The sequence below is a fragment of the Triturus cristatus genome, chromosome 8, assembly GCF_964204655.1.
Source record: "Triturus cristatus chromosome 8, aTriCri1.1, whole genome shotgun sequence".
Classification (NCBI taxonomy): Eukaryota; Metazoa; Chordata; class Amphibia; order Caudata; family Salamandridae; genus Triturus; species Triturus cristatus.
The window spans coordinates 857,725,945-857,743,923 of record NC_140591.1 but is presented as its reverse complement, the minus strand read 5'-3'; the positions used below and the strand labels follow the sequence as shown (position 1 = coordinate 857,743,923).

General features: G+C 43.9%; 2 protein-coding genes across 4 annotated transcripts in view; one reads left to right on the top strand and one right to left on the bottom strand.

Moving 5' to 3' along the window:
- The window catches only part of CMSS1 (cms1 ribosomal small subunit homolog), a 1,297,886-nt gene that overhangs the window by 806,415 nt on the left and 473,492 nt on the right, over positions 1–17,979 (top strand). The window lies entirely within an intron of this gene.
- FILIP1L (filamin A interacting protein 1 like) overlaps positions 1–17,979 on the bottom strand; it is a 946,987-nt gene that overhangs the window by 724,117 nt on the left and 204,891 nt on the right. For both annotated transcript variants that reach the window (XM_085622364.1, XM_085622365.1), the window contains exon 2: positions 34–79. The gene's annotated coding sequence lies outside the window, so the exon portion shown is untranslated. The remainder of the gene's footprint in view (positions 1–33; positions 80–17,979) is intronic.

Genomic DNA, 17,979 nt, shown 5'->3' with positions numbered 1-17,979 from the left:
CATCCAGAAATATATATTTCTGCTTCTACTCACCTTTCATGTGGCGTGTTCCTCCTTCCAGTATACTTCTTCGTAAATTCTGAGAAGAAACAGTTAAAGTAATGTTATAACACATACTGCACACCGAAACGATAGACACTGTGTTTGGTAATGTTGAATCTTAGCAGAACAAACACCAAGGCTTGAGCAAATTAATGGTTCCTGTGAATGAATTCAATCAAGTTTAAATATTTAAAGAATAACGTTGAATGTTTGTTATTTTTTAGGCTTAAAAACAATTACCCATTTAATGTAAAATTCATAAAAAGAAAAGTACTAAAAATGCAAAATATGATGCACTTTGAATATAATAATTATATTAATACACCGTATTAATTACAGTCCAAAACCAAATACAACATTATAGAAAAAGTGTTTTTTCAGTATATAGTGTATGGCACACTAATAGGGAACTTTCCAAAATGACTAAAATGCCACTAACCGGGGTTTTTTTCAGAGAAGTTACAGACTATTCAGAAAAGGGATCTAGTTTTAGAAACACGTTTAACTCTTTCCCATAAAAAAGTTTTCCGCTGAACGTTGACATCTCACTCCAATGTTAATTTGGAGTCAGTTTTCAAACAAACTGTGTTGGAAGACGGGTTGCGTCCATTTAGTACGCCCGGATTTTTTCCCTTTTGGACAATGGGGGCCGGCGGGATCGGGGGTGGTGGGGCAGGGGAGAGGAACGGTGGGGGGAGGGTTGGTGGGTGCAAGAAAATAAGAGGTATATTCGCCTGACCTATACTTTTAGTTAACCCTAGAAACAGGCGTGATGTACATAACACCATGGCATATTTTGGAATATTGCAGTGTTATCAGTGGTTGCTAGTGGGAAATTATGCTTCATAGTGTGACTAGTGGGACATGGACATCAACAGTAAAACTGCAAATAATTTGGGAGACAGACACCCTGTGGACTCACAAACGCAACTAATTGCAATATAAATACAAAATTGTAAAAGCAGAACTGATACATGGTAGTATATTGAAAACGATTTCTAAGAAAACAAGGAGTTGGAATGCTAGCCAGAGTGATTGATGGATGTTTAGACTATTTGCAGGTATTTATTCTTTATGCTTGATTAACCCCTAATTTGGCCCTTTACTCGCTGTGTTGCGGGATCCAAGCTATATATACCTCACATATAGTCCTAAGAAAGTCGACACCCCTCGGATTTTGCACATGCTCCCTTCAGGAGGTGGCCTTGTTTGTCGGTTTGTGATGGGCTGTTTCCATAAGGAGCAGGGTCAGTATTGATTTGCGTAAGGCGGGTCTCTGTCTAGAGTGGCACAGTGGTTTCCATCCATGGGTTGGAATGCTACCCAAAGCAGCTGTCTGTGGGTTAGACTATTTTAAATAATTTTCCCATCCTCTTTTGTGTTTGAAAGTTCAAGGAGGTTGATTTGGAGGTCATGTTTAAACTTGATGTGAGATCAAACGAGAGCTGCAGGGGGTAAATTGAACTAGACAGAATTAAATACTGATATGAAATTTATGTTTAGCTCTAGAATTGGCTAGATAGGAAAGATCTTGCATAGATATCTTTCCATTGTTTTTCCTCACTATGCTTCCCTCTGCCGTATGATAACAAAACCAGTAAAATCAATGGCAACTGGATGTTAATATGGTTGTCTGGCAAAACCTGTATTTTGGCAAATAGTTTTTGTAAATAAAAGTTTTCCACTTTTAGAGGCCTTCACCCCAATCCATAAAGACTGTGAGGTCCATTCACCTTTCGCTTTAGATTGAATGATGCAATTTTTCTGACCTACATTTAGGTAATCTTAAGGTTAAATCTAGACACTTTTTATTGTTTTCTAATGTTGTCCATGTTGTAACTGATTACCTATTGTCTTCTTTATGTGCGATCCAGTTTTTAGAACTGCACATGCAAGTAAGGGTTTATGCTTCTCGGTAAATTTGGCCGAAGGGACTACATCCAGCACAGGGCTCAATTCTAGGTCCACCAGTATTTAACTTTTACAAGGAGTGACTGAGAATTTTGATGGCGAAGTCAAGAGTGTAAATTCATCAGTACGCTGACAATACTCAAATTAACTTTAAAAATCTCCAAATTAGATGACCTCCATACACAAAAATCCTGCCTTAAAAAATTTCAGAAGTGGATGTCCTCCAACCGCCTGAAACTGCACCTAGAAAAGACTGAAATCATGCTTTTATTACAACATTTGCACTCCGCCTCCGATTTAGTCTCGCTGAGCTAACAACAGTTTGGCTGTTTCTCCCTCTTACTGTCACAAATTGTGAAATCCCTAGAATTCTGACTTGACACCATCATCCATGAATACTCGAATTGATCACCCCATGAAAGCTGCTGGTGCTGTTCTTCATCGAGAGAAAGGTTCTAAAACTATCAGACTTCAGATCATTATTCACATTTAACAGTGGAGATGGCTCCTGGATCAGTTCTATAAACTCTCTGAAAGCTGCATATAACTCAGTTGCACAACCTGTTTCTAGCTCCCAGTCATCTAACCTCATAATTTCTGTGCTAAAAGCCCACCACTGGCTACCGGTAGAGGCCAAACCGAAGTTCTAACTCGCCTGCCTAACTTTCCAAGCACACAGATGTCAAACATCTACTGACCATCAGGATACCTCAGTTATCCAAGGAAGCAAAAGGTTCAGGAAGAAAACAGTACTTTGCCTGTTCACCCAAGCACTTCAAAAATATTCAGTGGAGCTGCTCCTTCATTATTGAAATCTCTGCTACTCGAACTAAGACAGCAAGAAAGCCTCCTCCAGTTTTGCCAAAAGTTGAAAAAAACTCCTTTACAACAGGAGTTCCTTTCTAACTTTTTTCCCCATCGTTCTCATGTCAAGATACCATGATCTACTCTTAATTTGCAGTGATAGTGATCAATGTGAAAATTGCTTTCTGTTTCTCTCTTAACACCCCCTTCAGGATTGTTCTGGATTTGTTAATGAATTTCTTGCCCACCCCATTACTTGAGACTCACATGCATCTTGAATTTGTGATCTGGAACTCACACTAGTATCCAGAAGTGTTCAAAAGCCACTATACAGCAACGTTAAATTCAATAAATACTTTCCACAATTCTGGAAACCTATTATGACCCATAAAGAACCTAACCTATTCATTCAGATTGTACTGGTAGCAGTGAGTATAGGGAGCTGTGCTGTAGTCTGATTATTTCTTACTCATCATATATTCATGCTTCATTAGTTGATGATCACAGGTTCCACAACTCACTCCAAATCAACTTGGTTGCCCCACCTAGCCAAATTGTGCAGATCTCAAGGTGACTTCATTTTCCTGGCAAACTCTCCTGGAAAAGTTTTAAAGTAACTTTGAAGCCTCGCCATTGCATCCTCGTAAATGTTAGCAATGTGTGCGCCATGTATGCTTATTCACTCCAGTCTTATTATATTTTTATGCATTTATTTTTATGACAAGGTATCTTTAAGTGCAACTTGGTCCTGTTGCAGAGAATACAGGTAGATGTGGAGTCAGGCATAGAATTTAGGGCCTTGTTTAAATGTTGGCCATTGTTCTGTCAGGGCGATGGAATAAATACCATGTCGCCCTGGTCGAGGACCGACCGCCAAATTTATAAATGACCGCCAAGCAGGCCGTCATTTATAAAGCTTTGGCAGGAACCACCGCCACAGCAGTTCCTATCAGTGCATTCCGCTGTTTGTTGAAGGGCTTTGTCAGCATGACGTAAGCCTGCACCAAAGAGTATTTTTTTTTATTTTCAAAAAGAAAATCCCGTAAGAGGATTCTATTTTGAAAATAAAAAAAGTAATTCCCGTGAGAGCTAGACTCTGTTAATGGAATTTGTATAGCGCTCTTACATCGGATTTCCTTGGGGCTAATAACCTGAAACAGATAGTGCAATATTTCTTGCAGTGCTAAGCTTGTATAAAAAGAGAAAGGTTTTGAAGACCATCTGAAACGTTCAAAAGATGATCCTGAATAAAGAGAGGGTGGTAGTTCCAGACTCTGGCAGTGACAACAGAGAAAGAATGATAGCCAAAGGAAGAGGTTCTGAATCTTGGAACACCTAATTGTATTTCACTTTAGAAAGATCTACCAAGATATTATATACAAGGTGTCATGCAACAATGGGACGGAGAAAACGTCCCGTTTTAACCCAGAGATTAGCTGCATGTCACCTGCACATATAGAGAAATTAGCACCTGCTTCGGTTAGATGTCCAGCGAGGGGGCACATGTAGAAGCTAACTACTAGTGGGGAAAGAATGAATCCTTGTGGGACACCACAGCTGAGAGCATTGGGTTGTGAGTTGTAAAGGGGTAACACCACTACCCATTTAATTAGGAATGGTTATATAGCTATGCTTATATGGCTATACAGATAATATGGAAGCCAATCAAGAGCAGTGTTGTGAATCCCAATTGTATGTAGCCTGGTGATGAGAATGGAGTGGTAAATGGTGCCAAAAGCAGCCAGCAGGTCAGAGGGCGAGGGCCTCAACTTAGGGTACGAATGTCATTGACAACGTATAGTACTGCAAGCTCCGTGCTTCCTCCAGCTCGAAAGCCATCTCTGAAAGGGATCCAAGCCTGGAATCTCACCTTAACTTTTAAGCAGCCTAAACTCCAATTTCGTCAGTAATTTAGACTAATAAGAGAGATGGGTCTATAGTTGTTTAATTGGGAGGGACCCACAATTAGCTTCTTTAGTAACAGCTTCACTGTGAATGTTTTCCTTTCGTCCTGAACCATGCCAGAAGCTAAAGAAGAATTGAATAAGATGGACAGTTCATCAGTTAGCAGTAAGTTAAGGTCCTTGAGCCACTGTGTGGATTCTTTGCAAAGAGAGGTGGATGGAATGATATTGTAAACCACTGTAGCAGAGGTTTGAAGTTTGTTGATTGAATTGAAAAGCTCCTTAGCAAGATTGAAGGCTTAAGGAATGCGAAGATTATAGTATGTAAATGTAGGCATTTTTATTTTTTCGTGTATTTAATGGGCTTTAAAATTTTTGAATTTCTAAGTCCTCATGTATAAGAGTACATCCATTTTCTTTTAGCCTGTTGAGTTTCAGGTTTTAATTTAGCCGCTTCGAAAGAAAACCAAAACCAAGGTTTTTTTTCTAGATTACAGAGCTATAATTTTTGGACTGAGGCGGGGAGGTGACATCCAGTCTATTTTGAATTCTTTTAGAGAAGGAAGATAGAATATCATTCATTTATTGAATCCCTTATCTTATCAAAATGGGGAATCAAGGGGTGCTTGAATTAAATTACAATAAACTGCGGAGTGACTGACTTCAAAGTTCTATTTAATTGGGGGACAGGGTGTATTAGGGATTGGCGATGGTTATAGTAGGGGATCTAGGAATGTCATAAGATGAAGGGCAAACTCGGAGGTTAAAGGAGATTATAGGACTAGGTAATTGGAATGCCTGTCCCATTTTGTCACAATCTTAGAAAATCGGGTCTAGAAGATGGCCCTTTTGAAGGGGGCATTACTGGAGTCTAGATTGAGTGTAAATACTCTATTGAAGAGCAGTGCCACAGGGGGCTTCAAGCTGCAGACTGAAGTCACACAACACTGTGATGTACTTTGACGAAGCATCCCATTACTTCAGCTAATATGTTAAAATGAGAAGTGGGTGAGTGTGGAAGATAGTGGATTAGCAGAAAGTTACAGTTGAGATTCACACTTTTATGTGGTCCTGTGAGGCAGTCTGATGAGTCAGTGATGCTGAAGGGAATAGTTTTCAAATTAATGGAGGTACTGTGTGCAATTACAATCCTGCCACTTTTTTTATTCATACGAACTTTACATAGGATTTTACAGCATTCTGGAACAAGTTCATCAATAAATCAGTACGAGGAGCACACCAGGTCTACATAATAATAAACGTCAGGGTTGGATTTGGATAAGAGATCAAAGATGTATTTGTGAGTAATAGCAGACAGTGCCTTACATTAAAAAAGCATTTATTGATAGTTAATGGAATTGGGAATTATAAGGCTGAGAGGGAGAACGTAAGGGCAGTAGCGGCAAATTGAGATTTTTTTTTCTGTAAGCTGAGGGACGATTCATCAAGAGAAATGGGCATACTCCTGAGGAACCATAATTGAACAGAGGAACTAGGTGGACGACAATCACCGATGACTGAAGGAGCAGCATAACCGGGTGTTGGCCGCATCATGGTGCGGACGAGTGCTTGCCTTATCCACACACTTGGCTCATCTGCACTACTGCTTTGTTTAAGATGGCCGTGCAACACATACCTGAAGAGGTTGATCTCTACAGAAAGAGTACCCCAGGATGGTGGTGAGACAATGGATCCCATCTAAAATCGGGATTCGAGTCTTGGGTCCCTCCAGAAATAAAAATTTGAGTTCACCTTTCCCAGAATCTGATAGAAACAGCTCTTGCTTGATACAATGGCAATTTGTTTCTACATGTTTAGTTTAGAGTCTAAATGAAGCCAAGGGCCTAAAGTCTAGATACAAGCTTTGTACATTAGTTCATTTAGAGTGACCACAATGAGGAGTTTGAATCATTCACTTTATTGTGAATCAGGAGTATTTCTGAATTCGATGGATTTAATTAAGAATGATCTCTGTTCATCCGAGTACACACTACTTAAGCCTGATGTTGAATTTCCAGGATAATCTTCTAAGCTGATAATTATTTGTGTTTCACCAGCATAAAGGTATGTAACCACATTAAATAGTTTTAACTGCAATGCCAGAGGTTGAACATACAGATTCAAAATGAGAAACATCTTCATTGAATGTGTTGTGTTCTGTTTAAGATAAAGGATTTTATCCAGTGGAGAGCTGTACACTTGATGCTTAGGCATTCTAAACGTATGAAAGGCAGCCTAAAGGCGATGGGGTCAAAAGCAGCAGATAGGTCTAGGAGTGTAACAGCTCCTAAACCTCTGTGATCAACTATCATCCTAAGAACATCAATGGCATAAGTAATCACTGATTCAATACCGAAACCTGGCTTTATGCCTGCTTGGATAGTCACTGGCAAAATGTTTTCTTCGACAAAAGCTGAGTAGTGGCTGCCTTTTTCTCTGCATGGTAAAGATGTGTGCCCTGCACTGAGTGCCCAACTGTACTGTTGTCTAGATCCTAAATGCTGACTTTTTTGTCATAGGCGAACACAGATCATGCATGTGCACCATGATATATGCCTGTCTCATGAATGGCATTCTTGCTGGACTGTGTAGTACATGTGATGAGTGTAAGGGATGCCTGTTGAGCAATACATGATATTATATTATACTGCTGTGCATGCGCAATGAGAGCATGTGTAGGTGTATGTGTACATGCATGAGGTATAATACAGGAAGGATGAAGTGTTGTGCAGCACACACATGGAGAGTGTGTGTGCTGGCATCACACCCTGGTTAAATATAAGAAAGCTTCAGTACTGAACAGTTTTCACAGACTATCTCTGCCGAATTGTGAGTACATTAAAGGGATGCAATTTATAGAATGTGCCTGCAAGGGTGCATTATATGGAGTACCCAGGGTTCCATTTTAGGAAGCCCAGGCCTGCCTGCCTGAGGAAGGCATGAGGAGGAGAGGAATTCCCCCAGACAGATTTGTAGATTGCTGCATTTCTGCGATCTGGGAGGGACATACTTGAGGGAAGGTAAAGACTTTGCAACTCAAGGGGTTGCTCTTTGATTCAGTAATAAATCTCAAGAAAGGGGCCTTGACACATCTCAGGAAGGGAGATGGAGCTGATAAAATCATAACGAGTAGTCCTGGGAGCCTGGGATTAGCCTTTTGATGCACATATCACTGTGGCTAACATCCAGATATGAACTCTAGTCACTCCCATGAATTGTGTTGTTGGTCGAGCAGCTTCGGAGTCATGCCTTTCATGAGGAAAGAAGAAAAAGAGAAGTGTTCTCTTCAAAAGAAGCTGAAATCCAACATACAGCCTCAAAGACTCGCCCCTTAAATCACATTTGGTGTCTAGAAATGGACTATAAGAAGTGGTGGTTGAGTCCCCAAAAATGTATCATCTGCAAAGCAGCCAGACGGGCTGTGTGAGAAGCGGAAGGTCTTCAAGACGTCTGCCTGTGACCAGGACTGGGTGCCAAGACCAGCTAGTCTCCCTGTTGAGTAAGCACATTACAAGAAGGAGGGTGGGACAGGGATTCGCCTGACTACTACTAGAGCCCCGACCTCAAAGGGGATTGTGTTGTTGCAATTGAATGTTGCATTATGTTGTATGTGTAGGGTTAGAAATAAAAAAATGCTTTTTCTTTTAAAAGCAAGTATTTGACTGGGCATTGATTTATTGTTCAGCCTCATTGCATTGTGACTTATGAGTCATGTTCACTGACCTGTATCTATATCTCCCGCAAGGGAGCCTTGACTGCTTGACCACAGTTATCTCTAAGAGTCAAGTGCAGAAGGGATACTTGGCCCATTTGAGCAGGATCCTTAGTAGGTCAGACCCCAGGACATCAGGCGCCATATTTCAATCACCATAGTTTGGTCCAGTAACCCCTGCTTGCCCTTTGGCCCTCTGAAAAGTGAGACAACACGCTTCCATAGGACGTAGGCGATTGACACTACGGCAGAGTGTAATCATTGAGAAGACTCACGGATGGAGGTCTGTCTAATGAGTGATATAAGAGAAGAGCTGGTATGAAGGACGTTGGCTCGGTTATGTCCCTGTAAAAGAAAAATGTCAGTGTCCAGTACTGGTGCTAGACGACCTCACTGCCCTGATGAAATTGCCTTAAACTTGTAATGGCAATGAAACATGTCGGCTTAGTATGAAGCGGTATGCATAAATGGCAACCGGTTTTAACTTGAATAAGTCCACAAGCGAATAATAAAGTTGGCATCAGTTAATGTGCTACTTATTTCAATTTTATTTACACATGGTCGCTTATGTGGGCTGTGATACTCTCACTTCACTCTTTCTTAGCACCATTTTCGTTTGTTTTTGGACACATCTTATTCTTTAAGGCAAGATGGCTACCAATGATGAAACAAGTGCGCATTGCTGGTGGGTACCAATCAGCAAGCTCTACTGGTGGTGCGCACATGAGGTGCCATCTTGCCTCTTCACCATATTTTCAGAGTCTTTATAGAGATTGAGGTGTTTTGTTTTTGATACATCATTCACAGTAGTACCCCTGTATGTTGGCCGGGGGTACTGCAGTTCAGTGTCTGTCAGTTGCAAAAATAGAAAAATTGTTTTAAAAAAATTGAAGGCATTAAAGTGGGAGGTCAGTACCTCGGATTGTAAATGAGGGGTGTATATGGAGGATACAGCTATGGAATCATTACCCCCACTTATATAATTTTCCTAAAAGGATGTGCTTTGATGATCAGGTCTTGTTATATTGATAGACCAACAGATATGTAACTGACCTGAAGGAAGTCTGTTTGTGGTGCGTAGGGTCTGACCATAACATAACATAACACATGTATTTGTAAAGCGCACGTTCACCACTACGGGTATCTTGGCGCTGAATAACAGATGTTTATTGTTACCCAACTCAATGGTACTCATTTTATCGACCTCAAATGGATGAAAGGCTGAGTGGACCTACCGGGATTTGAACCTGTGACCATGAGGTCGAACACAGGCCCCTGCAGCAGACGCATTAGTCCACTGAGCCACCAGTCCCGACCATGACTTCAGGGACTCTGGCAACTATGCCCAGGTGAACCCAAAGGTCATACGAGATCATGAGACAAAACTTTACGTCGCGGAGCACAAGCAGACTCCATGGCGTGACCAGTAAAGGTCAAAGGGAAGGTCCCTTTCAGGCTCCCAAAGACGTTCCTGTGGCAGGTCTTCTATGCCGGTCAAAGTTTTCAAGTAAGTCAGAGAAAAAAAATACAAAGAAAAATGGGAATCCACTTCATCGAGGCATTCTCAATCTCAAGAGAGGGTGTGAGGGCATGAACATGCTTCTCGGTCTTGCTCCCAATCGGCATTGGAGCCAATACTGAGTTTGGCCCCAATATACACCTTGCATTTCCAAATCCATTGGCGATGTAGCAGCAGGTACGTCAGGGAGGATATGCTGTGCATATTTGGCACTTTAGTGGCTGCCTCTGGTGCGCCTTCGGGACCCGAGGATCCATCCAGTTGGGCTTTCACCAGCGGGTTCAATCTCCACTCTGTCTGTGCCCTTTGGGCCTGCATCTGGTTCAGCACCGGCATCGACGCCAGTGTCATTCCCTGCACCAGTTCTTCTTGCATCAATGCCAGATGACAATGTACAGCTCATTTTGCTATCCCACTCTGATCTGAATCCACCACAACCTTGACTGAAGTCGCGCTCGGCACTGACTGGCGTACAACCACTCAACAACCCTTCACACTCTGATACTTTGTCCCTTTACACAATCTTTTTGATACAGATTTAGAAAACTGTAACTATGATGATGAGAATGTGACAATGTTCCACAATTTTGATGAGGAAAATTGGTATAAAGAGCTTTGGATGCTAGTGGGCTGGACTATTCACCAGATACGTACCTTTTGTTCCCACCCCCAGTCCTGCCACAAATTAAATCACCTCCTGTGCTGTAACTATGCAAGGAGCAGCAAAAGGCATAGACTTGCAGCTTCCAACCATGGAAGTCAAAACTAATGTACTGATGGAAGTCCAGAAACCTGGCCAGGCAACCACAAAGACACAATTGCCATTTAGTGAGGCCCTTACAGACACACTTTTGGACATTTGGTCCAAGCCATGTTCAGGCCAGCTTCTTAATATGCAGGTTGCTCGTCGTCATTGCGCTACACCTGGCGACCCTGCCTTTCTTTGACAACATCCAATGCCTGAGAGTTTGGTGGTATAGCCATCCACCAGCAAAGTCCATTCCATTGCCTTCCTTACCACTCCACCTGATAGTGAGTTTAAACGAATAGAAACATTTGGCAAACTGTATTTTTCTTTGCAAGTCTTGCTTTGAGATCAGTAAATGCCAGCTGTCTTTTCGGTTGCTGCTCCCATGCCCTTTGGGACATAGCGGCACAAATTTTCATGACTGTTCTGGACGACCTTCGGGCGCCAATTACCCAGGATATTCAGGAAGGCTGCGAAGTAGCACAATTTATCATTAGAACAACGAGACATGGCTGATTATTTAGGGTGTGCAATGGGTACTAGTATGGCTCTTCGGCGCCACGCCTGGATGACGTCTTTGGGCAGCTCTGGGGCTGGTCAGGCATCCTTAAAGGACATGTCATTTGACGGCTCTCACCTTTTCGGCAACATGTCATTTAACGTCTCTCACCTTTTCGGCAACAAAGTGGACTCAGCCTTGGAGAGCAGAATTACAGCCCTTTCTTAGGCCTTTCTGCTACCACAAAGAAATAACATCAGCATGTTCACTCACTCCATGGCTACAGCAGAGCATTTACATTTCACTAGACAACTCCTCAGCCCAGGAGGCCTTTCAGCCCTTTTGTGATTTTGAGAGACAACAGTTATAGAAGGGACAAGGTGCAGGTCAGTCTGCTACCCCTCCAGCAACCCCATCGGCAAAACCACTGTAGTGTGTCCTTGCTGGCACACAGCCACCCTGTTGGAAGCAGGATCCGATATTTCCCCCAAGGTGGAAGGCCATCAGTATAACTAGGTGCTCTAAATTGTCCATCAAGGCGAAGTCCTTTCAGTCCTTTGTTGGCCACTTCACCTTCCACTGCTGTTAGGGCTGCTGACGGAGGACGATCTGTCCGTCTTACAGCAAGAAATGCAGGCTATTTGTTGCCAAAAGGGCCATAAAGAGGGTTCCGGCCTTGGAAGTAGGAGCTGGGTGCTACTCCTGCTACTTTCTTTTGCTGAAGAAGGATGGAGGTGTTTGTCCTTTTTTAATTCATCGCCCTCTCAACACCTTCCTGTCGATAAAATAATTCAGGATGCTGACTCAAGCCCAAGTCCTGTCCACCCTGGACTTTGGAGACTGGATGGGGGCATAGGACCTGCAGGATGCTTATTTTCACAACCCTGTACTGCAGGCCCACAGGTGCTACCATCGAGTCACGTTATGCCAGGAGCATTTTCAGTTCGCAGTGCTCCACTTTGGCCTCATTCATGCCCCTCATGTATTTACAAAAGTGATGGTGGAGGTTGCAGCACACTGTCTGAGGTTTGGGGTGTAGGAAAGTAGGATCTAACTGCATGGTTACCTCCACTTTTTCCCTGGTGTTTTGCTGGTTTATGACTAGTCTGACTGGGATCCTACTAATCAGGACCCCAGTCTATCTGCTTTGTCCTTTAAATTGACATACATGTACTTTGCTACACTCCAGATTGGATACTGGAGTACCCTTAAAAGGTCCCTTGTATATAGTACCCATGTACCCAGGGCATAGGTACCCCAGAGGCCTCCCATGGGCTGAAGCATGTATTATGCCACCCATGAGAGGCCATGCAAAATGGAACTACAGGTCTGCTACTGCAACCTGTGTAAGCTGGTGCTTGCACCACTTAATTTAGATATATGTTCACTATATCTATAGGTCACTACACTTAAAACGTATAAGTCAACCCCTATAGCAGGCCTTACCAAACCTGAAGGCAGGGTGCTGGGTTTTATGTGAGAGGGTGCCCCTACATGAGCAGAGCCCCTCTGCAGGAATCTACGACGTTATTCCGCAGCCTTTTTTCCCGCATGGAATCACAACTCAGTTGTTACAGGACCGCGTTGTGATTCCGCATACCATTACTCCGCAAGTCGGAACAACGACTTGTGGGGGGGAGGGGCCTGGAAGTTGGAATAGTATAATTTACTATTCCAACTCCAGTCTGTGCGGACACTAGGGAAGGTGTTGGATTTTAAATCCAACACCTCCCCCCCCCCCCCCCCCACGACCGCGTTGTGATTCCCTTAGTTGAAAAAGTTTCGGGGTAAACATTGTTTACCCCTCTGCAGCCTTCGGAGACCATTCTCCCAGGTTGTCTGTGACTCAGCTGGACATATAGGTAGAGGTGCATTATAACCTCGCGGTAAATGCTATTTTGAAAACGGCTGCATAGAAACATATTGTGTTTGGCATCAAACACCTTGGAATCATACCTCCACACCAGTAACTGGTGTGGGAGGTATGGTTCCACCCTTCTGAAGTGAGATTCGTGGGGTCACTGGTCTATCCGGTGCCAGCCTTCTCAACCCGGATAGCACAAAATGGATGCTGTCGACCAGAGACACATTTCTGTCCTCCTGCTGCTGAGCCAAGCTCGAGCAGCGGAAGGCAGCACAATAGGCATCCTGTCACAGGGAGGTGTGACCACCTCCCAGACAGGGTTTAGTGTATTGGTCCTGGGTGGGTGCACTCTGAGAGTGCCTAAAAGTCTGCACCTGGGGCACATTTGGTGTCCCTGTGCATAGTCCAGTTCAAACCAGTTCTGGGAGCCATTGGCTCCTGCTCTGGAGCGAAACTGGACAAAGGCATTGGGAGTTACCTCCCCTCTGTCCTGCCCCTCCCCTAGGAGGGTTCCCTGAATCTGTCCAACCCTCTCCAGTGGGTACAAAAGGGCTTACCTGGCTGTAAGACTTTAGATTTTACGTGGACAAGATTCTACTAGGAGAAACCACTGACCTTCGACCGTCTGGACACTCTGGACTTCGCTGGACCTCGACTGGGCTCGACTTTGTCCCCCTCTCCGTCCAAAGCGTTGTCTGTGCCCTTGCTCCATACAGGCTCCGTGCAGGACCTGTGGTGCACTAAGGACAACTGAAGAATCTCTCTTGGGGTGAAGGAGTCACTCCCCTGCATTTGCAGGCACCTCAACGCAACTGACCGGTCTGCTGCTCCTGAGCTACTGCAGACTGCGAAGATTTCAGCAACACAGGAGGTGGGTTATGAAGGTCCCTGAGGTTGATCTGCCCTCTCAGCAAGTTTGAGACGAGTATCCCTTGTGGGGACTGCATAACCTCTGTGCACCGCGTCCATTTACAGTTGCATATGCTTGTTGGCGATTCCCGAGCTTGTGCATTGGACTCCGTGTAGTCCTGACCCTGAGTAGTATTTGCACCAAAGAACTCCAGCCTCCTCGCGTAGTGTGCTCCGTGGACTGGTACTATGCAATCTTGCTCGAGGTCCCCTCGCGACTCCTGGTCATTTGGCCTGTGGGACCTCGTGAGGGTCAGCTTGATTTCTGTTGGGCTTTCCTGGTTGCTCCAGACGTGCCCTGACTCCCCATTGCTTGGTGAGTCCCCTGGACCTTGCTGGTCCACACTGTAACCTACTTGACCGTCCTGCGTGGGTTGCTTTTGCCAAGGCTCGTTGGTGCTCCAGCCTGACACCGACCCCTCAGCACTCAACATCCTTCGTGGGACTTGGTCTTCACTTTCTTGATGTGCACCCCGTTTGAGCCTCTGCACAGTTGTCCCTTGAGACTTTTCATCTTAAAGACAGTCTTTCTCATCACCATACCATCAGCTAGTTGTATAAGGGAGCTTCAGGCTCTTTCTGTCAATCAACATAATTCCACCTTCATCCCAGATAAGTTGGCTTTGAGTATTCCAGAATAATTTCTTTTGAAAGTAGTTACTCCATTTCATGTCGGGCTGGCTGTCAACTTTCCGGCATCCTTTTCCCCATCTCATCTCTCTAAGGAGGAAGAGAGACTACATCATTTCAACCCTAAGAAGAACATTAAGCTTCAAAATCGATCGTATCAAGAAACAACGAGTGGACGATCAGCTCTTTGTTGAATTCTCGGGGGAAAAGAAAAGAAATGCAGTACAAAAATAGACCACCTCCCAATAGATTGTTCTCTTCATAAAGATCTGCTACACACTGATGACGAAGCAGCCCCCAGAAGAATTGCAGGCTGATTCCACCAGTGGCAGGTTGTTCAATGCTTAAAGAGCAATGTAGAAAGGGGCGTGGCTTGGACGCAGAGGAAAATGGCGGCGTAACTGCTCAGCTCTGAGCCGGAGGAACAAACTCCTCTTAATTTCAACGGTGTTTTGGATCAAAAACTATCGAAAACGGTGTTACCGTAACAAGAGGTCTGCGAGACACCTGGTGGCCTGAATAAAGTGCCGTTCTTTGACAGATCCCAGTGGATTGCAAGGACTACAAGGAGGCCTGCAAGGAGGTCTAGCTGTACAGCGGAGGTAGGGTGACAACTACAATTCACTACGGAGGCTACCCAAATACAGCGCGGGTCTACATAACTGCGAAACTTTAATTGCACCCTAACCAAAAGCAAAATGCAGTAAATCTGAAAAAACTTAGAAAAACTTGAGAAGCTGGGAAAATGTACTAAGGGTTTGCGCGCTCAGTTACTGATTCCCAAAATGGCGGCGACTAACCACGATCACTCGTATCACTGCCCACTTCTCTATTAAACGACAGAGAATAGGAGCACTCCTAAATCTAACCTAAGCGGTGCCCTCGACATTATATTGGCATTGTACTTCGCAATATTCAATGCTCTTTGGGACCATATAAACAGAGTGTATGTGATCGGTTGCCTGCCTCTAAAATGGCGGCGACACAGCGCGATTGCGCTCTGCTTTTTATAAACATCTCTCTAACTGATCTGACCTCAAAACCACCCAGAATGCCAGAGTGCTAAATGTAACCTGGACTCCAACAAAAGCGCTATAGCTCACTACTTATTGTTCCCTGTAGTGCTGCGCATGTCGATCTCACAATGCTGTAGCCCAAAATGGCGGTGATCATATGAAACACACGTAACTCTGCTCACCGTTTTAAGTAACCACAGGGTAACCACAGGGAATAGGCATCACTACAAGCCTTACTTATGCTGTGTCCTCGACTCTGGTTATAGCAAGACCAATCTCCAAGGGGCTCGAATAAACAAGGTCTTACCATCGGATGCCTGACTCTAAAATGGCGGTGGCAGTATAGCTCGAACCTGCTTTTGCTATCCACAAGCACCCAAAGTGTTACACATAAAGTGTTACACAAGCGGTACAAGGCCTCCAACAAAATAGATGCAGGCATAAATCATGTCGACTGCTTACTTCTGATGCTATATGTAAGAAATAACCTCCAAGGACCTCAGATAACCACGTTGAGTGCCTGACCTTAAAATGGCATTTTCAGAAATCGCAATTGCATAGTATTTGAGTGAGTGCACAGGATCAAAGTGAATGATCACAGAAGGGTCAAAATGGATGTCTTACTGATCATTGGTTGTCACTTGTTGTCACATACTTGATGTCACATACTGCTACTTATTGCCTATTGCTACTGCCCCTGCTTGGCGCGATATACCAACTCAAGTACAACAACTGCATTAGAGCACAATTATACTACAAAACTACTGTCCAGGGCCACCACTGATGTACCAGCATAAACGGCATCACTCTTCAGTAAACAGCATTATCCTTTAGCAAGAGCCAATAAACCTCAACAGTTATCACTACCCGACATTCATCATACAACAACCTGCAAAGAAAGGAACCACAATTTAATCTACAAGTCTTGATCTGTTCATGATAAAGCGTGGGAAGGCTATAATGGCAGAAAAAGACAACAAACAGTCGCTAAAAAGGGTCAAAGTGGACCCTCCAAACCCAAAATCGCCAACAAAAGGTAAACAGGACATAAACGCAACGATGGAGATGATCCTTAAAAAACTGGCAGGTGTTCACGACCTGGCAAAATCAACAAAAACAAATACGTTGTAACAGCCCGATCTAAGGACAGTGTAGCCCGCTTGCTTCATCTGCTTATTGCTTGTAGGGTCATGGTTCAAGGTGAGAGTTATTTAAAATGTTCTGGCCAGTGCATGGCGTACAGACAGGCAGACTGGATCTTTATGCAACAGAGATGTATGACAAGTTAGTTATTCTAGTGTTCAGATGCGCTCGTGGGCTCAGCATACCTACCCCATAACCACCTTCGGACCTTTACATCCCACCCTTCAGTCAGACTCTAGACCACATTTATACCAGAGCGGCCGAGCTCACACCTAAAGAAAACACAAGAAGATTCCATAAATGATTTAACCCCCACCACAACAGGATGTGTGTGCGAGAGGGAATATTTAGCGGCAAATAACGCCTCTCATACCTCTCTATATGTATAGTAGGTAGGCAGAGTGAGAGATGCTATACCAGTGAAAATGAAGGCACACCAATAAAGGATGTTATTTGGACTAAGTGTAATGATGCATGCAGACCCAGTTGATGGTCATTTGTATCTACATTGTTGGGGGATATTCTATATTATTACCATAGTAGTGGGAGATGGGTGTGGGTCTTCTGGGCCTATGTGATCTTAGTCTCAGCTGCTCACGCTCTGGGCCGATGCAAGAAGATTATGCTCTGGTACTGGTGGAGAACCGGGCAGAACAGCATTTATGCGCAGAGCCTGTAACATGCCGTCTGTTGTCATTGTTGGGGGAATGGAGAGGCAGCCCCCTCAAGTCTTCATATGGCATGAATTATGCCCCCTCCCTTTCTCAACGCTGGTAATATGTGCACGCTATGCATCTGCTTATAGACTGTGTATCACTGACCAGCACACAGCTACCTACTGAGCAATGGCTCTGCCTCACATGCACACATCTGCTCCAATTCCCCAGCCACATTTTGCAGTGCCCACAACGCGCTCCATAGAGGCCGTGAGAGCACAGGCTGCCCGGTAGGGTTCCCCACCTCGATGACGATTTATTTTTTTAAAGAATCAACCAAAGGTGAAAGTGTAGAAGAAAACGGACAGATGTTCCCACTTTGAAGTACATAAACTGGGTGTCCCGGTTTAATAACCACAAAGTAGCCCAAAATGAAACTAGTTGGCACAGGTTTTGACCTTTGGACATCTTAGAAGGTGAAAAAACTCCTGCTCTGCGTAGGGTCGGATGTACAGAATGTAAGTTAGTGACCATTATCCTTGTGTTATTAATCACAGTGTCAAGCATTGTGCCATCAGAGTTTCTAATATGTGTGAATTGTTGAATTGAAACATTTATTCAT